The 21013-nt window shown below is 41.4% G+C and overlaps 1 protein-coding gene across 1 annotated transcript in view; it reads left to right on the top strand.

The window, feature by feature from the left end:
* Positions 1–484: 484 nt before the first annotated feature.
* Positions 485–21013, top strand: part of N4BP3 (NEDD4 binding protein 3) — a 33477-nt gene continuing 12948 nt past the window's right edge. The window contains exon 1 of the mRNA XM_083352053.1: positions 485–643. The gene's annotated coding sequence lies outside the window, so the exon portion shown is untranslated. The remainder of the gene's footprint in view (positions 644–21013) is intronic.

The raw sequence follows: 21013 nt of genomic DNA, 5'->3' as shown, positions 1-21013 counted from the left end.
AATTAGTGCAGGTTCGCATCCCACCAGGCTCAAGGTTGACTCAGCCTTCCATCCTTCCGAGGTAGGTAAAATGAGGACCCAGATTGTTGGGGGCAATAAGCTGACTTTGTAATAATGCCGCTTGGGTGTGTGTGTGAAAGCCCTAACAAGCAGGCATATACATAGAATGAAGGCTACTGCTAAGCTTGTAAGCCGCCCTGAGTCTTCGGAGAAGGGCGGGATATAAATGGAATAAAAATAAAAATAAAAAAATAAAATAAAATAAATGATCACTGAATTACTGCTACAAAGTTAAATCTGTGACTTCCCTCTTTTCCCCTTTGTTGGCCAGGCCAAGGTCAGGGGAAAAAGGCAAAATCCAGGCCGTACTTTACCGTTCCCCTTGCCGCAGTCTATTAGCGTTAGCTTTAGCCTTTTCACTTCACAAATCTGAGTAGGCGTAGCCGTAGATGCTAAAGAACTCCAGCCCGGGTTTTGCTGCCTCCCCGGCGACGCAGCCAAAAACTCTCGGATTCCTTGCCTACTATATACTGTGCGGCGTTCAAATCTCAGCGAGGGAAGGCGGATCTAAGTTTAAGGGGCTGCGGAGCAATGGAGGCGAATCCCACCTAGCAGAGGATCGGCTTTTCGAGCAGCAACGATGGTGAGTCGCTCTTGGCCAACTCTGCTTATGCGGGAAGCTTTCTCGAGAGCCCTTTTCTATTCGGGATGGGTTCAGTTGCCTTTGTTCTCAGGCTTTCTTCGGACACCAGTGCTTGCTTGGTCTGCCCTTCTGAAACCCGCGTCGATTTATTCCATTGATTCCTTGACACGTGGTTTCTTGCCCTAAAACCAAAGAGAAGGGGAGTCGCTTCCCTTGGGAGTTTGCAACCGGCTGGACCCGATTCCTTGAGAATCGGGGTGCGGGTGGAGGGGTCGGCGGATAGCATGTGGGGCCGGTTAATGGTTGTTTTAGGGCAGCGTTTCCCAACCTTAGGAACTTGAAGATGCGTGGACTTCAACTCCCAGAATTCAACAGCCAGCATAGCTGGCTGGGGAATTCTGGGAGTTGAAGTCCACGCATCTTCAAGTTCCTAAGGTTGGGAAATGCTGTTTTAGGGGATATAAGGATGCTGGCGGGGACGGCTGTTAAGGTTGCCTCGGACATCAATTGGAGCGAAGGAGTTTGGTTTCTTTAGTGCCAGACTCGGCATCATGAAGCGATGGGGGGGGGGGGGGGAAAGGATGACCGGCCAGCAGAGCCAGTTGCTGATTTGCCCGAAGCCGAGTTGGGGAAAAAATGACACCTTTTTATTTGTGAGGACGATCCTCCACGGCAGAGGCTCGGCGCGGTCAAATATTCCGCTTGGCTGGGCAAAGGCTTGGATAATCGTGGTAGCGATATATAATTAGTTTGTGTAGAGAACTTCTCTCAGTGAACGCCTCCTGCGTAACTAACTTCACACTGTGACATTAGTGCCGGGATAGTTTTCTACCGAGCGAGCCGTAGATCTGGATAAACCGGAACGCATGAGAGCTATAGGTCGGGTTCTGTGCGCGCCTTTTATCCAGTAGGGCAGAATAGCAACCAGAATATGGTCCGGCAGGAAAGCCGAGCAGCGCCTGTTTTTGTTTTTTTTTTTTGCCAGCAGGCAGCCTAATCATAGTTCATGCGAAGGTGAGTTGGAGCTGCTGCTTTCCAAAGGTTAAACTATTTCACCTGCACTAACAGCCCCCCCCCCCAAAAAAATGAAATGAAATAAAATGCCGGGAGCTGCTTGTAATAAATAAGCGCCAGATCGGTGCCGAAGATGCGATCTCTTTACGGTTCTCCCAACGCTTTGCCTTCGCGACAGAAAAAAAAAAGATAAAGACATTGGTTTAAATCATGTATACAGGCGGAATCCTTAAGAATGTTTGGTGGCTGGAGTTCAAAATGTAACAGACATCGTGCATAAATCAGCTGAGAAGTCAGTAGGAGATTCTCGAGTAGGTTGTGTGTCTATGTAGTTCTGCTGTAAATGAACCTTTTTCTTTAGTCTTCTGTGCACCTTTTGGTGGCTATCTGCTTGAAACTATGAAAACCATAATCCTATTTCTTTGAGACTGTTAACCCAGGATGAATAGAGCAAAGTTGCCTCATGAGGCTGAGCCTCTTCTGCTACGGGCCTTATTCTTTTGTTGGAAGAGACCACCCTGAAGTTCCACCCTGTGTCTGTAAAGGAGGCAGATTCTCGAATACACAGTACAAATGTTTGAATATAAAACAAGGAAACTCTCCTATGTGAACAAAAATTATGGAAGTGGCAAGATCTCAGACTTGAAAACTGTTTTGATGTTTTTAAATTAAATCAGTTAAATTACCTAGCATTCAAAAGAGCGATTGCAATAGCATTCCTTGTAGAAAGTAGTACAAATCTATCTTTAAATCTCACTGTAAAAGTTTGGAAGAGGTGGAAATGAATTCTGACTCTCTGAGCCTTCTTTCGCTCCGGACTAGCCACATTAAATCCATGGATAAACAGCATCGGTTCAAGGACGACTAGTGGATTTTATATAACTTGTTATTTATTGATAGGAAACCTATTTATGAGAAGCTGCTTTTGCAGAAGAATTGTTCACAAGTTACAACTTGTTTTAAATGGGAATAAATGCATTATTTCTTCTCAGTTCACCAGACAATTCTTAATATCAAGAACAATAAGAAGGTTTGGAAAGCATATATTGGCCTAGGCAACACTTCAGGGGCCAGTGGTTGGGATTTAAGAGTGAAAATGGGACGTCTTGGGAGACAAACTGATTCCATTGCCATCATTAAATTTTCCCCAAAACATTTGAAAAATGCCCCCAAATTGCCTAACAATTAATTCCCAACTGATTCACCCTTGCAAATGGTGCTTGGATAAAAATAGTCAATAAGGATGTTTAAATCTAGTCTCTATGAATACCAGTGTTGTTTATAGATACATCTAATGTACCGTATATGGTATCTTGTTTACAATGATATAATTTTTGTTTGGGTGTGTGTGTGTATGTGCTTAAGTTTTGATTATATGATTTAATAACTTCAAGTGCCCTTTGTCCAGTGCGCTCCCACAGGGAGGGTCTGCTCAGGGTCCCACCGGTAAGAGATTGCCAGCGGGTAACACCCAGGGATAGGGCCTTCTCAGTGGGGGCGCCTGCCCTCTGGAACCAGCTGCCAGTGGAGCTGAGGACTGCCCCCGACCTCCGATCATTCCGCCAGGGCCTGAAGACCTGGCTCTTCGAGCTCTCTGGCCCAGGCTGAGGATTAATTTATTTTAACTGGGGTTTTATTTGCACAGGGTTAAGTTTAATCTTTTTAAAACTGGTTTTAACTTTTGTATTGTTGGTTTTTAATTCCCTGTAAACCGCCCTGAGTCCTCAGGGAAAGGGCGGTATATAAATGTAATTAAATAAATAAATAAATGATGGTTACAGTGTCCAGGATCATGTGCAATCTCTTGACAAGCCAAGTCAATAGGGAAGCCAGATTCACTTAACAACCATGCTACTAAGTTAACAACTGCAACGATTCACTTAAACTGTGCCAAGAAAGGTAACATGGGGCAAAGCTCACTTAAAAACTATTTCACTTAGCAACAGAGATGTTGGGCTCAATTGTGATTGTAAATTGAGGACTACCTCTATTCAGCCTACATTCATTCATTACTCCTATCTCTTCATATTTTATCGCACACATTTTTCAAATGTTCTCTTCCTATAATATTCAACTTAATTTTATGTTTCTCCTGGCATATCCAATCCCACATAACAAAAGGCAGGTGCATGCTTTTAATCATAGCCATATAAGTATGTTCATGTTCAGATAAATGTTTCTCATCATGTAACCAGTCTAATATTGACTGTAAATAGTTCAGTCCTTGGCTAGCAAAATGGCATCATCTGCATAAAAGGTACTCCATTTGATTATCAAAGACAGACACTTGCAGATACAGAACTTGTATTATGCACATTAGAAAACTAAAACATTACATTACTTTTTGACATAATCACCATTCAAATTGAGGCACTTGTCATAACATCTTACAAGGTTTGAAATTCCTTAGTAGTAGTCGCTCAGCGCCAAATCTGGGCTATGTGGGGGGGGGTGATCAAAAACATCCCAACGGAACTTCTTCAAAAGTTCTTGGATGCATCTAGCGGTGTGCAGGTGAGCATTATCGTGAACCAACACCACTCTGGAAGTCAGCATGCCCCAAAGCTTGTTATGGATAGCTCATCTGAGTTTTCATAACGTTTCACAGTAGACTGCTGAATTGATGGTCGAACCATGCTCCATGAATCTCACTAGCCGTACTTTGGCATCTTCATATTTGGCAGGATTTTCTATGGTACCACTTCCGGTGTGGTGTTGGGTCACAATAATGCTTGCCTGCACACTGCTAGATGCACCCAAGAACTTTTGAAGCAGTTCCATTGGGATATTTTTGATTCCCCCCCCCCCGCATAGCCCAGATTTGATGCTGAGTGTCTACTACTAAGGAATTTCAGACCTTGTAAGACGTTATGACAAGTGCCTCAATTTGAATGGCGATTATGTCAAAAAGTAATGTAATGTAGTTTTCTAATGTGTATAATAAAAGTTTTGTATATGAGTGTCTGTCATTGATAACCAAAAAGTGGTTTATTTTCGAATTGCTCTCGTACATTCACATCCCCAACCAACATAGCTCTATTATCACTGTAAGTATTTAGACATTTATCTGTTTTTAAATTAATCAAACATTTTTGCCTTAGTTCCTGCTCCCTACCGAAGCATTTTAAAACACTATTTATTCTGCCACATCCTTTCCTTCCATATCACTCTATTCACATATAGACAACAACTTCAAACTTGTTCAGCCACTCCATAAGCAAGCCTCATCAATATTGTAATAGCTTCAGTTGCATCACCTACACCTTTACCATTTTTCAATACAGTATTCTCATTGCATTTATGATAGCCTTTTAAAAAAAATTTGCTTAACGATTATAGCATTGGTTTCCATTTTACTTTTGGATATATTACTATCATTCCCATAAAAAACTCTACAATTATTCCTTCCTATATTCCTTTCCTTCAGTTTCATCCCAAAGCATTTCATCACATTTATCTTTAGTTTTTCCCCCCTCTCTATTGGAAATGAAGCCTTAATGTTCTTAAACTAGATAAGGAGTGATAAAACTTTTTTTTATTTCCATCAAAATTGCTTGCATTTTCTCTCCTTCCTTTATTCTTAACCAGTTCCTTGTTCTGACTAAGTGCATTTTTGCAACTATGTTTTTTCCTGTATATTGTTTTACTGATTATGTGCCATCACATCCGTATTGACTCTTAATGATCACATAGATTTTCTCAATGACATCCTGTCCCTAACCTGTTTTCCTATGGTGTAACCTGCCATGGGACAAGAGTTACACTAATATCAAAGAAACGGTGGCACAGAATCATTTAAGAAAGAAAGGATGCCAAAGGAGGGACAAAATGAAATATGAATGACAAAAATTCAAATAATGTTTTAATTATTTTAGATAATTAAATTAAATTGTTGAATTGTCCTTGTGGCAAGTTGTCCCGTGGTGAGTTGGCTGTGGCGAATTGACCATGGCAAGATGGCCGTGGCAAGGTGTCCCGTTCCATTTGAGTCTTAGTGAAGTGGGATCTTCATTCTAACCCACTTGGAGAGGTTGTTATAAGGAATCTCCAAGACTGATTATAAAGTTTTATCTCCATACGTAAGACTTGTTTCTTGTGATAGTGACATTCATTAATTTATAGTTACAAATATAACATTTGATTATCCGTAGAATCAAGACTTTGGGCAGAAATCGGACGTTAAGACAGGATCATTTATCTATCAATGGTAGCAATATCATTCTTTCCACCTACTGCAGATAGAGTTACACATTCTAACTACAGAACAGAGTTTACTAAATGGAAACAGTGGGTTGTGTTGCAAAAATAGCTTGTTGTCTCCTGCTGTAAGCCAAGTGATATACTGCAATTTAGGGAATATAAAAGCCTCCAGGCTCACTGATCGTTGAGGGAAATTCCCAACTCTAAAAAGGTAAATAAGCTAAACATTGTGCAAGTTCTCCTTATGATTTCTATGCATTCATAGTCAGGGTCACGAGCAAACTATAATCCAGATCAAAAACAAGATAGCACTAATGCCCTTTTGAGTTCATGGGGATTTTTACATAGGGAGAGTGTTCAGTCACAGTACTTTGTTTTCCAATTCTTAGACATAATGTGCAGAGATAGCTGCAGAAAATTTGCTAAAAGTTTGGAACAAATTCTTTTGTTAGATATGAAATCAAAGTGGGATTATATCAGGTAACAGCTTTAATACTTGGCTTTGCATTTTATTTTGGTCTCATCTTCTCACTTTTGATAATCAGAAGTATTCTCTCCTTAAAGAGAGGGTGATTTCATTATTCATATGCAAAGGAGTTAGAAACGAAAATCTTGTGCATTTCTTTGGAGTTCTTTGTAGGAGATTGATGATGATGTGCTATTTCCTGTATCTCTTGCCATATGATGATTTGAGTTGGGGTGTCTGCAAATGCTTTTCTGTGGCAAAGCAGTTCTGTAGACATATTTATTTTGTTCCTGAAAGAGCACTCTCAGTGCAGAGCCAAGACTGAAAATACTCATACTCAAAGGAATGTCTGGATATTGCTTTCCAGCTCTGAATGCTCCAAACACAGTTAGCTTTACCTGCCTGGGGGTTTCACAAGCTGCTTCCTGTGACATGGCTATTCTTAGAGTTTGGAGGATACAGGAAATACCGGCTATTTCCTTGTTCTCAATTGCTGCCTCACCTTGTTTAGAGAAGAAATTATAGTTTACATGGGCCACCCAGAGATTAAGGCTGTCTTTCTTCCTCTCAGGATACTGGTCTTGCCTGAAAGTATGTGGTTAGTAGAGTGAGGTGCTCCGCTATTCTGTACTGTCAGCAGTATGGATAGCCTACTAAGAATCTGCAATGAGTGTGGCCACTCAGAACAGCTATATCTATACTTCACACATTTTACTAAGTCACATTTTGTTTACCCATTATCTTTGAATAAACTATAGTCAGTTGGTTTATTCAACAGGGTAGGTTATGCTAAATCAAAACCAAACAAATTACTTTATGGCTTATTGCAATATGTGAACAGTACCTGTTATCTGTAGGTACTAACCATGGCATAGTGCAGGGCTTTTCAACTAGTGGTACGGGTACCACCTGTGGTACATTGGCACCTGGCAGGTGGTACGCGACCATCCTAGAAAAGTGGTAGTGGGGGAGGGGAATGAGCTGAACCGGTGGCAGCACCACACAAGCCTGAGTGAGAGATGGCTAGAGCTTCAGGGCTGTCACGGCTCAGCGGAAGCGCCAGCATCAGTGCCAGGCTCCAGCTGGAAGAAGCACCGATCAGCTGGAATGTTGCAGCATCTCCAGGGTCTTGTGATTTACATTCAGATGCTTGGCAACTGATTCATATTTATGACGATCAAAGTGTCCCAGGGTCATGTGAAGTGACCAAACCCTGCTTCAACCACCCAGCAGACGGGGGAAATAAAAACCAAACACCCCACCCCCACTGCCAATCCTCAACAGAAATGCTCACGACAATGAAAACCTTGGACAGGAGGAAGAGCGCCGCTAGGCACGCAGGCAGGTGTCTTGCTCGGCTGTGGCTGGGGGGGGGGCACTTTTTCAGTGCCATTGTAACTTCGAACAGTCACTAAGCAAATTGTTGTAAGTCGAGGACTACCTGTACTTCATTACTTTTTTACTTTTTTTGGTCATCAAGTTTTTGACACCTTGCTAGGTGACTGGTGGTACTTGGATGTTGCCATATCCTAAAAGTGGTACAATGGGTGAAAAGGTTGAAAAGCCTTGGTATAGTGTAATGAAATCTGGATTTCACTTCCCGTCTTGTCCATTGTATCCAAAGCCCATTATATCAGAGATTCACTGTACTTTTCCATGAGTTTTCCTTTCACCAGTGGAAAATATGTCTTGCAAAATAGCTCTTGCCACATGTTTACAACAGCAAATAGCCCACAGATTCCCTTGGGGTATTTTGAAGGATGTGATGTTCCGGAAATGAAACATAATGGATTCCTTGAAAAGGTATTACTGAATTAAATAGCTGGCTGATGAAGACTTAACTTGGGAGTGAAGTTTCCACTGGCTATTCTATTGACTGAAATGTATCATTATGATTCCCCGGTCTGAGAAAGGTCATTGCATAACTAGAAGAAATTATGGCATGGGAATATTTTCCTCCAAGGAAAATTTTAAGCATATGAACTGTTTGCAGGAAATCATAACCAAGGTTTAGAAAAATTATGCACTGTGCAGAAAGAGTAAAGTTCTTACTGGAATTCATAGACATTTAGTAAATTTGTTTGGCAGCTGATTCAGAAGAAAACTAAGGAAATTACTTTAAATAAGAATTATTATTACTACTGTATCATTATTAATGAATGGAATGCACTATCACAGTTTCAGATGAGTTTAAATGGAATTTGAGAATATACACCTAATAATATTAGCCACAATAGGTTGTTTTTTTAAAAAAAAACCTTCAGAAATAATGACAACCAAATAATTCCGCTCTGAGGAATGGTTCTTCCACTTGAAAATCAAGAGTAAGGGGAGATGCAACAAATGTCTGTTAAGTAATGCATGGCTCGTATAATATGAATAGAGAGGGGGTTTTTTCCCCCTCATTTTGCATGTGTTAGAATTTAAATCATCCAATTCAGGTCTGATAGAAAGAAATAATTTTAATGTAGTACACTTGGTAATATTGATTTGTATTTACTGTTTCTAATTACTGCTCGATTGAAAATGATCTGAAAGGAGACACTGATTCCAGTCCAGCTTTTCACATATGTCAAGTTGACTATAGTGTGGCACAGAATGATGGACTAGATAGGGCTCTAATCAGTGAAAAAAATATAGAAAACAACATAGAGAGTATGTCAAAAATATTATCCCCACCCCAACATTGAAATCTACCAGCATTTATAGAATGTGTCTACTCAGACCTCTCAGTTCTAATCTTCAGATATAAATAAATCATGGTATAAATTTTAATAGTCAATTAGAAATTACGTAAAAGAGGATCTGTGTATTCTGCAACAGGAGCATTTGGTCTCTAGTTTTGGAGGATCGTAAATATTTATAAAGGGAGGAGAAATACAGCAATGTCTTCGTTTGCTTCTAAGACTAAGGTTACTCTCCTGCTTTCACAGACATGCAGTGGAGTTCTTTAACCAGTATCTGCAAACAATGTGATATTGAATGGGACAAAGAAAAGAGAGTTGTTACAATACAGAATGGGTGTTCATGCAGAATAACTTGACAGTTTTAGGGTCCTTTTTTGGCTTTGGTGGGGATCACATTCCTCACATAGGAGAAAGTCTGTGATTTAGAGGTTCAGTGGATTCACAATTCCAGTTGGATCATAATCTCCTCATCGTCTTTTTTTAGGTACATACTATAGATCAGACAGTTTGGTGGGTCGAATCCCGAGTGCCGCGTAACAGAGTGAGCGCCTGTTACTCGTCCCAGCTTCTGCCAACCTAGCAGTTCGAAAGCACGTAAAAATGCAAGTAGAAAAATAGGGACCACTACGGTGGGAAGGTAACAGCGTTCCGTGCGCCTTTGGCGTCTAGTCATGCCGGCCACATGACCACGGAGATGTCCTCGGACAAGCACTGGCTCTTCGGCTTTGAAACGGAGATGAGCACTGGCCCCTAGAGTCGGAAACGACTAGCACGCATGTGTGGGGGAAACTTTACCTTTACTTATAGATCAGACATGTCAAACACAACGCCCGGGGGCCGGATCTGGCCCGTGAAGTGGTTTCATGTGGCCCGTGAAGCCATCCTGGAAACAGTGAGGGAACAGCCCCCATTGCCTTGGCACCTGCCCCTGTCCCATCTCCTTCTGCCAGAGACCCTCAGCTCTGTCCCACTCCTGCCCAGGCCCCCATAGGCACCCTTGATACGAACGATGTAGAGCTGGCCACGCCCACCCAGTAGGCCATATGCACTCTAGCCACGCCCACCCTGGCCATACCCACCCGGCCCCCTGAGGGCAACCGCAATGCTGATGCGGCCCTCAATGAAATTGAGTTTGACACCCCTGCTATAGATGCGCCTCTGGTAGTAAAGGGGGTGGGAGGGGGGTGTCCAGAAACAGGCTTTCTCAGACAAGCTTCTTTTCTAGATTCAGGTGGTCCTACACTGGTCACTTTCAAGCACTGAAGATGTAGTTCAGCTCCAGTTCCAGTCTTTTGGGTAAAGCTACCGATAAGACATTGGAGCTGGAAGACTACTCATTCAGTGGTATTACTGAACTGAGTTATCTTAACTTTAATTCTGTTGAATTTTGTTGATTTTAATTCTCTTTTAATGCCTTGATCTATTGATAGTGTTACTCTGTTTATTATTGTTGTGAAATAACTGGGCTTTGGCAACTAAGTGGTATATAAGTGTTGGGAAATAAATACATTCACTGTAATCAGATTAAGCATATTGTACAAATAGTCATTATATATACTAGCTTTTTCCTGATGCTGTATGGAAACAAAAGGGCTCAACAGACAATGATTGGAGTGCCCCATCTTGCCATAAGGTAGAGTTTTTCTCCTAAATGGCAGGCACTGGTCCTCCCTATTGTGACCGGGCAAGAATCATAAAATACGGTTCAAATAAGATGCAATAATAATTGCAATTGTAATTGAGAAATAAACATGAGACTCTCATAATTGCATTTTACAACAAATGTTCTCTGCTTCCTTTGCTAATTACCGTCTTTTAATTGGGGTATAGTTTCATATTGAACATTTAAGTCTAGAACTACAGATTCATAATACTCTCCAGTCTGTTGGTCTGATCTCTAAAGATTCCGTTTCCTATTACTAGGTTACTAATACTAGACTGCAAAGAACCAAACAACCATTAGGTGGCAGCAAAGAGTTAGAAAACTCTCTTGCCATCTAGTGTTTTTAAAAAGTTTTCAGCATATTTAATAATAATGATGATAATAAATGTATTTCTACTAATCTAAACATGCTGAGGGTAAAACATATTTGGTCACATTTCCAGCATATTGCTTCATGTATACCACAAGGAATCGAAGCCTGTCTTTACGGTCGGCAGGCAGTGCTATATGTAGCAAGACTGGGAACTTAGCTTATGCCTTTCCTACTTTACTAAAAAGCATTAGGTGAAAATGTCAGTTGACCAAAGCCATTATGGGTAGCAGAGGTCAATCTTATGGGCTCATCTAGTGACAGCCAGGCAATATGGAAGATTGTGACTTGGAATGCAAGAGGAATAAATAATAAAGAGCATGAAATATGTTGGGTGTTTGTGCAAATAAGAGAATGTAAGAAATGTGAATGAAAGTGGTTTGATCTTGTAGTTGATGAATACAGATAGGAAGCGGGGGAACAAGTTTCATTATAAATAAAAGAGTTTAAAATGTATGTTAGAGAGTAGAACTTGTCATGCGGTTTGTTGTGGCATTCCTGTTGTGGTAGGAATCCAAAGGTTGCTGATAGTTTAATGTTTGGCTACAGTGAGGGGTGATATTAAAGAACCAGATGGTATTTAAGATGATATTAAATGACATAAATAGATATGGGTGGGAAACAAACAAAGGTTAGGTTTTGATTTCTTGGTTATAACCATCTTGATTTTTTTTACATTGGATCTCCCTGCAGAAACCCCCAAGAGAGGCATCTCCAAAAGAATTTCAGAGATTGCAGTTTATGAAAGGAGCACCATATTGATGTGATCCAAGCATTGTCCCTTTTGTGTGCATGTTGTAGCATCATACAGACCTTTTTATACATACAGACCTTTTTATATATAAAAAGGACAGAGATTGCATTGCTTTCAATGAAAGCACTGGTTTCTGTGGATGCCTCTGCTTCATGAAATGATGAGGTAGATGAGATAAAATGCATAAAAATTAAACTGCAAAATGAGAACGAGAAGAACGCTATTTATACAGACAGAGAACAAGGAACAATGCAGATTAAGAGGCAGAGAACTTGCAGAATATTTTAATGGAAATAAAAATTATTGAAAGTGGGTGAAGGGAGCTGTCAGTTCCATGAGGAATATCAGACCAAGAAATAAATTCCACAGAAGACTAAAACAACTTTTATTAAAGATATACTATAATAACAAAATCTTGCAAGTCTGATTCTGCTACACCTCCTCCCCTTCTTATATGAATTAGGGTATTCTCAATCTGAGACATTTACACAAAACCTCTATATTATTTGGTCTTAGGCCGTGCTTCCCTCCTCATTGCTTTAATCTTTCCATCAAGGTCATCCTATTTTATTCTCTACAAGAATAAAGAAAGAGCTTTTAGCAGAATGATTTCACTTAAAAATGAAAGGGATGTTTTGTGATGAAACTAAAGTGAAGGAATCCGGCTAGTGTATCTTAGTGAGATATATGGGAATGATAGTGATATACTGAACAATGGAATTGAAACAAATTCTGTAATTGTTAATGTTCGAGAAAAAAATGATGGAAAGGAAGTAATAAATGCTTTGAATAGAAGAATAAGGCTGCAGGTATAGATGGCGTAACTCAGTGATGGCAAACCTTTTAGAGACCGAGTGCCCCAAACCCACCCTGTCACCCACCCTGCCTGCCCACCGGGCCACCCACAGGGAGGCGGGGCTGGAGCGACAGCGCGTATGCCCACAGAGAGGGCTCTGAGTGCTGCCTCTGGCATGCGTGCCATAGGTTCACCACCACTGGTGTAACTTATGAGGCTAATGCTGTCTGTTCAATCATATCTGATTCTCAGCCATTCTATGGACCAGGTCTCTCCACATTTGGAGAGTCTTGTATGGCTTCTTTCACTTGGCTTATGTTCAGTTTGGTGTTGGCTTTGATGATGTCCAGCCATCATGGGATGATGGGGTTTTTTGGCAGCCACATTTCCTTAATTGAAACTGTTAACTATAACTGAAGAAATCTTAAATTACAGAGTGGAGGTTTAGTGACATATTATAGCTATGGCTGAAGCATGAGAAAATCGTGAGAGGAAACAACAGGTAGCTGGAATTTTGACCCTGGAAAAGGGACAGATAACAAAAACTAAACTTGTCTTTTCATGGTGCGAAGAGGAGGCAGTAAATGGCTACAATCAATTGTTTATGTGTGTTAGTGTATGTAGTTAGAGGACTAACTACATTATCAGTTGCTACCTTATAGTTGTAAAGGTTATGACATGATATTCAATATTTATTTTATCATTCCTGTCAACCAGATCAAAGATATACGACCTGTACCATAGTTTTGTTAAGGCTGTTCTGCATTCCTTTGGGAAAGAGCCCAGCGATGACTGTAGTTGTGCATGCCAATAAAAATATTTCTGTTTCAACAATCTCCAAATGCTGCGCTTCCTTATTAAAGTAGGCATTTTCTCCACAACAGCAGCTATGCTTGCTTATGGATGTCCATACAACTTGTTTAATGTGTTTGTGCATATTGCATTTGTGCTTGACAATTAGCTACATTGCCTTTTTTTCTTATTCTTCCCTTCAGTTTCCTTGGGTTACCATTTCTTACTCTTTTTCTGCACTCTACATAATGTTGTTTATCCTAAGAAGAAATAGTGTAATGGAAATGTAAGTATGTATGTACTGTGTTGTTGTTGTTGTTAGCTGCGAAGTCGTGTCCGACCCATCGCGACCCTATGGACAACGTTCCTCCAGGCCTTCCTGTCCTCTACCATCTTCTGGAGTCCATTTAAGCTCACGCCTACTGCTTCAGTGACTCCATCCAGCCACCTCCTTCTCTGTCGTCCCCTTCTTCTATTGCCCTCAATCTTTCCCAGCATTAGGCTCTTCTCCAGTGAGTCCTTCCTTCTCATTAGGTGGCCAAAGTATTTGAGTTTTAGCTTCAGGATCTGGCCTTCTAAAGAGCAGTCAGGGTTGATCTCCTCTAGGACTGACCGGTTTGATCGCCTTGCAGTCCAAGGGACTCGCAGGAGTCTTCTCCAGCACCAGAGTTCAAAGGCCTCAATTCTTTGTATGTACTGTAGGTCCTAGTAAATATTGTATTTAACATACTAAGGCACATTCTTTAAGATGCCCATAAAGAGAAATTCAAAGATCTCAGAACAAGTGGCAGATTCCGAAATGATTAGATACAGGAAACTAAAGAAGAGAAAAGGCTGCATCCTCTATACAATGTTCAATGCCCAATGATATGTAGAGTCTGAATTATAGCTGCTTATTCCATTTCATTGCCAGCTTCCTCCTCTTAGGGTTATGCACACAGTACTTGGCTGCTAGAAAATAATGCTTTAAAAGACTTGACAATTTGCTTGAACTGTTAGATAGGATGCACATGTATGTGCAAATGCTTATGTGTATGAGCAATTAAGAATCATGATTATTATGATTTTTATTTACATTATACACAGGGTGTTGGAAGTCAACAGGTATGGCCTTCTGGAACAGAGAAGTTCCAAGAATCAATGGGTTTGCCATTCCATGGGAATCTTGGTCACAATTGCCTCTGGGACCTACCCTCCATCTCTCTTCCAGTGATGTTGAGAAAAGAACATTTTGATGAAAGACCTCTGCTTCTGCCCTCTTGTTTATTGAAGTTGAGGACCCAGTTGCATATTTTAAAATGGGTTGCTCTGCTGAAAGAACAGTGCCAATATCTGCTATAGCTGGTCTGGCTTTCTGCCATAAACCTACTTGGAACAGATTACATTTTTAACACGTGGGAACTGACCACTTGAATTGACTGGAGTTGGCTTAGTGGAAAGGGAAAACTGGAAATCATAGGATCTGTTGCCCATTCAGCTATGGATGTTTTTGTATCTGTTGGCAAACATCTTCTTCCCAGATGATTTTTAAAATTATTTCGGTTACCAGTATGCTGATTTAATTAATTGTCTAAGGAGATTCTCCAAAAGGCAACTGGACATTCCTGGTTTTTCCTTGAAAACATTTTGCTTCTCATCCAAGACACTTCTTCAGTTCTGGCTTTAATTAATTAATTATATAATGATTACGAAGCTTATGTAGTGCTTAGGGACATTGTCACCTGAGGTCAGAGCATTGGTGTTTGTCAACAAGCTCACTTAAATTGCCACTGATGAGATGCCAGCCTTGCTACAATTCCAGAAATCAAGTTCTCAGTTGATAATGAGCGAGCTCTTCTGGGCCAGCCACTGGCTGCTTATCTTGTTACTTACTTGACTGGGTTACTGCTTCAAATGTGTTCTAAATATGTCTCACTTTAGAAGGATTTAAGAGTAGTGTGGAGCTGGTTCCTGAACTGTGGATCCTTTTGATCTGCTGCTTTGTGGGGATGGTGGACTGGAGTGCAGTATTTCAGATGGTTGGAAGCAAATACTATCAATTTTGGTGTATTCTGCCACATTAACAACAGTCATTCATATCTGGACAAGTAGAATGTGATATGCCATTTCACTGTGTTAGCTTGTACTTGCAGTGTATATTCTTTATTATTTTACTTGGTGGAACATTCGGAATAGTGGTCCTTCACCTGCACACATAACTGACATATCCATGAATCCTCAATTTTTGTTGGATTGTTGTTGTTAGTTGCGAAGTCGTGTCCGACCCATCGCGACCCTATGGACAATGTTCCTCCAGGCCTTCCTGTCCTCTACCATCTTCTGGAGTCCATTTAAGCTCACGCCTACTGCTTCAGTGACTCCATCCAGCCACCTCATTCTCTGTCGTCCCCTTCTTCTATTGCCCTCAATCTTTCCCAGCATGAGGCTCTTCTCCAGTGAGTCCTTCCTTCTCATTAGGTGGCCAAAGTATTTGAGTTTTAGCTTCAGGATCTGGCCTTCTAAAGAGCAGTCAGGGTTGATCTCCTCTAGGACTGACCGGTTTGATCGCCTTGCAGTCCAAGGGACTCGCAGGAGTCTTCTCCAGCACCATAGTTCAAAGGCTTCAATTCTTTGGTGCTCAGCCTTTCTTATGGTCCAGCTTTCACTGCCATACATTGCAACTGGGAAGACCATAGCCTTGACTATACGCACTTTTGTTGACAGGGTGATGTCTCTGCTTTTTAGTGTGCTGTCTAGATTTGCCATGGCTTTCCTCCCAAGGAGCAAGCGTCTTTTAATTTCTTGGCTACAGTCCCCATCTGCAGTGATCTTGGAGCCCAGGAAAATAAAATCTGTCACTACCTCCATTTCTTCCCCATCTATTTGCCAGGAATTGAGAGGGCCAGATGCCATGATCTTGGTTTTCTTAATGTTTAGTTTCAACCCAAGTTTTGCACTCTCCTTCTTCACTCGCAACAAGAGGCTCTTTAGTTCCTCTTCACTTTCTGCCATTAGAGTGGTATCATCTGCATATCTTAGGTTGTTGATGTTTCTTCCGGCAATCTTAATTCCAACTTTTGATTCATCTAGCCCTGCCTTTCTCACGATGTGCTCTGCATATAAGTTAAATAAGCAAGGCGACAGTATACAGCCTTGCCGGACTCCTTTCCCAATTTTGAACCAATCGGTGGTTCCGTGTCCAGTTCTCACTGTTGCTTCTTGGCCCGCATATAGGTTTCTCAAGAGACAAATAAGATGGTCTGGTATGCCCATCTCTTTAAGGACTTGCCACAGTTTGTTATGATCCACACAATCAAAGGCTTTAGCATAGTCAATGAAGCAGAAGTAGATGTTTTTCTGGAACTCTCTAGCTTTCTCCATGATCCAGCGTATGTTAGCAATTTGATCTCTAGTTCCTCTGCCTCTTCGAAATCCTGCCTGTACTTCTGGTAGTTCTCGATCCACATACTGCTGGAGTCTAGCTTGCAGAATTTTAAGCATAACTTTACTAGCATGAGAAATGAGTGCAATGGTGCGATAGTTTGAACATTCTTTGGCACTGCCTTTCTTTGGAATTGGAATGTAAACTGATCTTTTCCAATCCTGTGGCCACTGTTGAGTTTTCCAAATTTGCTGGCAAATTGAGTGTAGCACTTTTACTGCATCGTCTTTTAAGATTTTGAATAGCTCAGCTGGAATACTGTCACCTCCACTAGCTTTGTTGTTGCTCAGCTTTTCTAAGGCCCACTTCACTTCACATTCTAGGATGTCTGGCTCGAGGTCAGTGACCAACTCATTGTGATTATCAGGGACATTAAGCTCATTCTTGTATAGTTCTTCTGTGTAATTTTGCCACCTCTTCTTAATCTCTTCTGCCTCTGTTAGGTCCCTGCCATTTTGGTCCTTTATCATGCCCATTTTTGCATGAAACGTTCCCTTCATCTCTCCAATTTTCTTGAAAAGATCTCTGGTCCTCCCTATTCTATTGTTTTCTTCTATTTCTCTGCATTGTTCATTTACGAAGGCATTCTTATCTCTTCTAGCTATTCTTTGGAATTCTGCATTTAATTGGGCATATCTTTCTTTTTCTCCCTTGCCTTTTGCTTCCCTCCTTTCCTCAGCTATTTGCAAAGCTTCCTCAGACAGCCATTTTGCTTTCTTGCATTTCTTTTTCTTTGGGATGGTTTTGGTTGCTACCTGTTGTACAATGTTGCGAACCTCTGTCCATAGTTCTTCAGGCACTCTGTCTATCAGATCTAATTCCTTAAATCTATTTGTCACCTCTACTGTATATTGAACAGGGATATGATTTAATTCATACCTGACTGGCCTAGCACTTTTCCCTACTTTCTTTAATTTAAGCCTAAACTTTGCAACAAGAAGCTCATGGTCTGAGCCACAGTCAGCTCCTGGTCTTGTTTTTACTGACTGTATAGAGCTTCTCCATCTTTGGCTGCAGAGCATATAGTCAATCTGATTTCTGTGTTGACCGTCTGGTGATGTCCATGTGTAAAGCCGTCTCTTGGGTTGTTGGAAAAGAGTGTTTGCTATGACCATCGTATTCTCTTGACAAAATTCTATCAGCCTGTGCCCTGCTTCATTTTGTACTCCAAGGCCAAACTTGACTGTTATTCCAGTTATCTTTTGGCTTCCTACTTTAGCATTCCAATCTCCCATGATGATAAGGACATCATTTTTGGGTGTTAGTTCTATAAGGTGCTGTAGGGCTTCATAGAACCGGTCAATTTCATCCTCTTCAGCACCGGTGGTTGGGGCATAGACTTGGACTACTGTGATATTGAATGGTTTGCCTTGGATTCGAACTGAGATCATTCTGTCATTTTGAGGATTGTATCCCAGTATTGCTTTTCCTACTTTTTTGTTGACTATGAAGGCTACTCCATTTCTTCTGAGGGATTCTTGCCCGCAGTAGTATACCTGATGGTCATCTGAATTAAATTCACCCATTCCTGTCCATTTTAGTTCACTGATACCTAAGATGTCGATGTTTAGTCTTGTCATCTCTTGTTTGACCACGTCCAGCTTTCCTTGATTCATGGATCTTACATTCCAGGTTCCTATGGAGAAAGAATCTTTACAGCATCGGACTTTCCTTTCACCACCAGACATATCCACAGCTGAGCGTCCTTTCGGCTTTGGCCCAGTCGCTTCATTCTTTCTGGCGCTACTAGTACTAGCCCTCTGCTCTTCCCCAGTAGCATATTGGACGCCTTCTGACCTAAGGGGCTTATCTTCCAGCGTCATATCGTTTTGCCTTTTGGTACTGTCCATAGGGTTTTCATGGCAAAGATACTGGAGTGGTTTGCCATTTCCTTCTCCAGTGGATCACGTTTTGTCAGAACTCTCTGCTATGACCTTTCCGTCTTGGGTGGCCCTGCACGGCATAGCTCATAGCTTCATTGAATTACGCAAGCCCCTTCGCCACGACAAGGCAGTAATCCATGAAGGGGTTTTGTTGGATACATAGGTTTAATGATTTACCACTGTGTGTGTAAAGCTTAAGTGTGTAGAAAAGAGAAGAGGATGGATTGTGTATGTATGCATGAATGCTGTATGTGTGCAGGTAACCGTTCCAAGCTGCTAATGAAGATAAACATATGTGGCCCACCTGTGCCTGTGCCTGATAGTCCATGTTTAGCGACCACAATTGGGACCAGCAACCTGGTCATTAAACAAAGTGGTTGTTAAGTAAAACATGGTTTTTCCCCATTTTTCTATCCCACCTTTATTACATTTATAAATAACTCAAGGCAGTGAATGTATCTAATAATCTAATAATTCCTCCTCCTATTTTTCCCCCAGCAACAGTCCTGTAAAGTGGGTCATCTAGCTGTTTTCATACCTAAGGCAGGACTAGAATTCACAGTCTCCTAGTATATAGCCTGGTGTCTTAAACTGGCTCTTACTTAAGCTTTTCTTTGTTTTACAATCCCACAAAAGGTCACAAAGTTATTTTTGTGGTTACTGAATAAAGACTACTTATATTCTGTAATGTTTAAGGTGCAAACTGCTCCGTCCTGGTTAAACAAGGAAATATGGCTCTGTTTTACTTATTGTACTAAATTGAGTTCAAACTCTCTGCTAGAAAAGGGTAGAGTTTGACTCTGTTGCCTAATAGCCTTTTCGCATTTCTTTTGGTTTAGCTGTTTGCATTCTTTTTCTTTCTCTTTGTATCTAATTCCAGTGTGGATATTGTACTTAAATCTACTGAAAGAAAATTCTGCATCATTTGAGCACAAACGTTTTAAGACAATTACTTTAATCCTTGTTCAGAGAAACTAGAGACAAGTAGTCTTCATTTAGTGACCACAATTGGCACCAGCAACTTTGTTAAGCAAAGTGGTCACTGAATGAAATCACAACTCTTCTTACAGTCTTATTTTAGCTTTTTTTTTTGCTTTCAAACCTGTGAAAGTGATATATGCAAGGATGGATTGGAAAGTTACTTTTTCACCATCATTGTAACTGTGAACAGTTGTTGTCTGAGGCAGTTGCTAAATATGAACTATAAGTAATCCTCCTTTGAACTGTGGTGCTGGAGAAGACTCCTGCGAGTCCCTTGGACTGCAAGGCGATCAAACCAGTCAGTCCTAGAGGAAATCAACCCTGACTGCTCTTTAGAAGGCCAGATCTTGAAGCTGAAACTCAAATACTTTGGCCACCTAATGAGAAGGAAGGACTCACTGGAGAAGAGCCTAATGCTGGGAAAGATTGAGGGCAAGAGAAGAAGGGGATGACAGAGAATGAGGTGGCTGGATGGAGTCACTGAAGCTGTAGGCGTGAGCCTAAATGGACTCCAGAAAGTGGTAGAGGACAGGAAGGCCTGGAGGAATGTTGTCCATGGGGTCGCGATGGGTCGGACACGACTTCACAACTAACAACAACAAAGTAGTCCTCAACTTACGACCATATTTGAGCTCAAAATTTGCTACGTAAGACAGTTATTAAGCAACTTTTGACTCATTTTACGACCTTCTTGCCACAGTTGTGAAGTGAATCCCTGCAGTTGTTAAGTTAGTTTAGTTTAGTTTTAGTTTAGTTTTATTGGATTTTTATACCGCCCTTCTCCCGAAGGACTCAGGGCGGTGAACAGGGCATATAAATAGAAATACAAAAGTTAAAAAAGGATTAAATTATTGCCCAATTAAAACAATCAAAATATAAAAACATTAAAACCTTAACATTCCCCCATCAGGCCAGGCCAGCTTGTTCGAATAGATGGGTCTTTAACCCGCGCCGGAAGGAGCGAAGATCCGGTGCCATCCGGAGCTCGACCGGCAGTTGGTTCCATAAAGCCGGGGCGCCCACAGAGAAGGCCCTCCCCCTGGGGGCCACCAGCCGGCATTCTCTGACCGGAGGCACCCTGAGGAGGCCCTCTCTGTGGGAACGCACAGGGCGGAGGGGAGTCGACGCCGGCAGCAGGTGGTCCCCGAGGTATTCCGGACCCATGCCATGTAAGGACTTAAAAACCATCACCAAGACCTTGAACCTCACCCGGAAGACAACTGGTAGCCAATGCAGCTCGCGGAGCAAAGGTGTAACATGGGAGTACCGAGAAACTCCCAAGACAACTCTCGCGGCCGCATTCAGTACCAGTTGGAGCCTCCGAGTGGTCTTCAAGGGAAGCC

Source organism: Vipera ursinii, assembly GCF_947247035.1.
Source record: "Vipera ursinii genome assembly, chromosome: 2".
In the NCBI taxonomy this organism is placed as follows: Eukaryota; Metazoa; Chordata; class Lepidosauria; order Squamata; family Viperidae; genus Vipera; species Vipera ursinii.
Note: the sequence above shows the minus strand (reverse complement) of the source record. Positions and strands in the feature narration are given on the sequence as shown.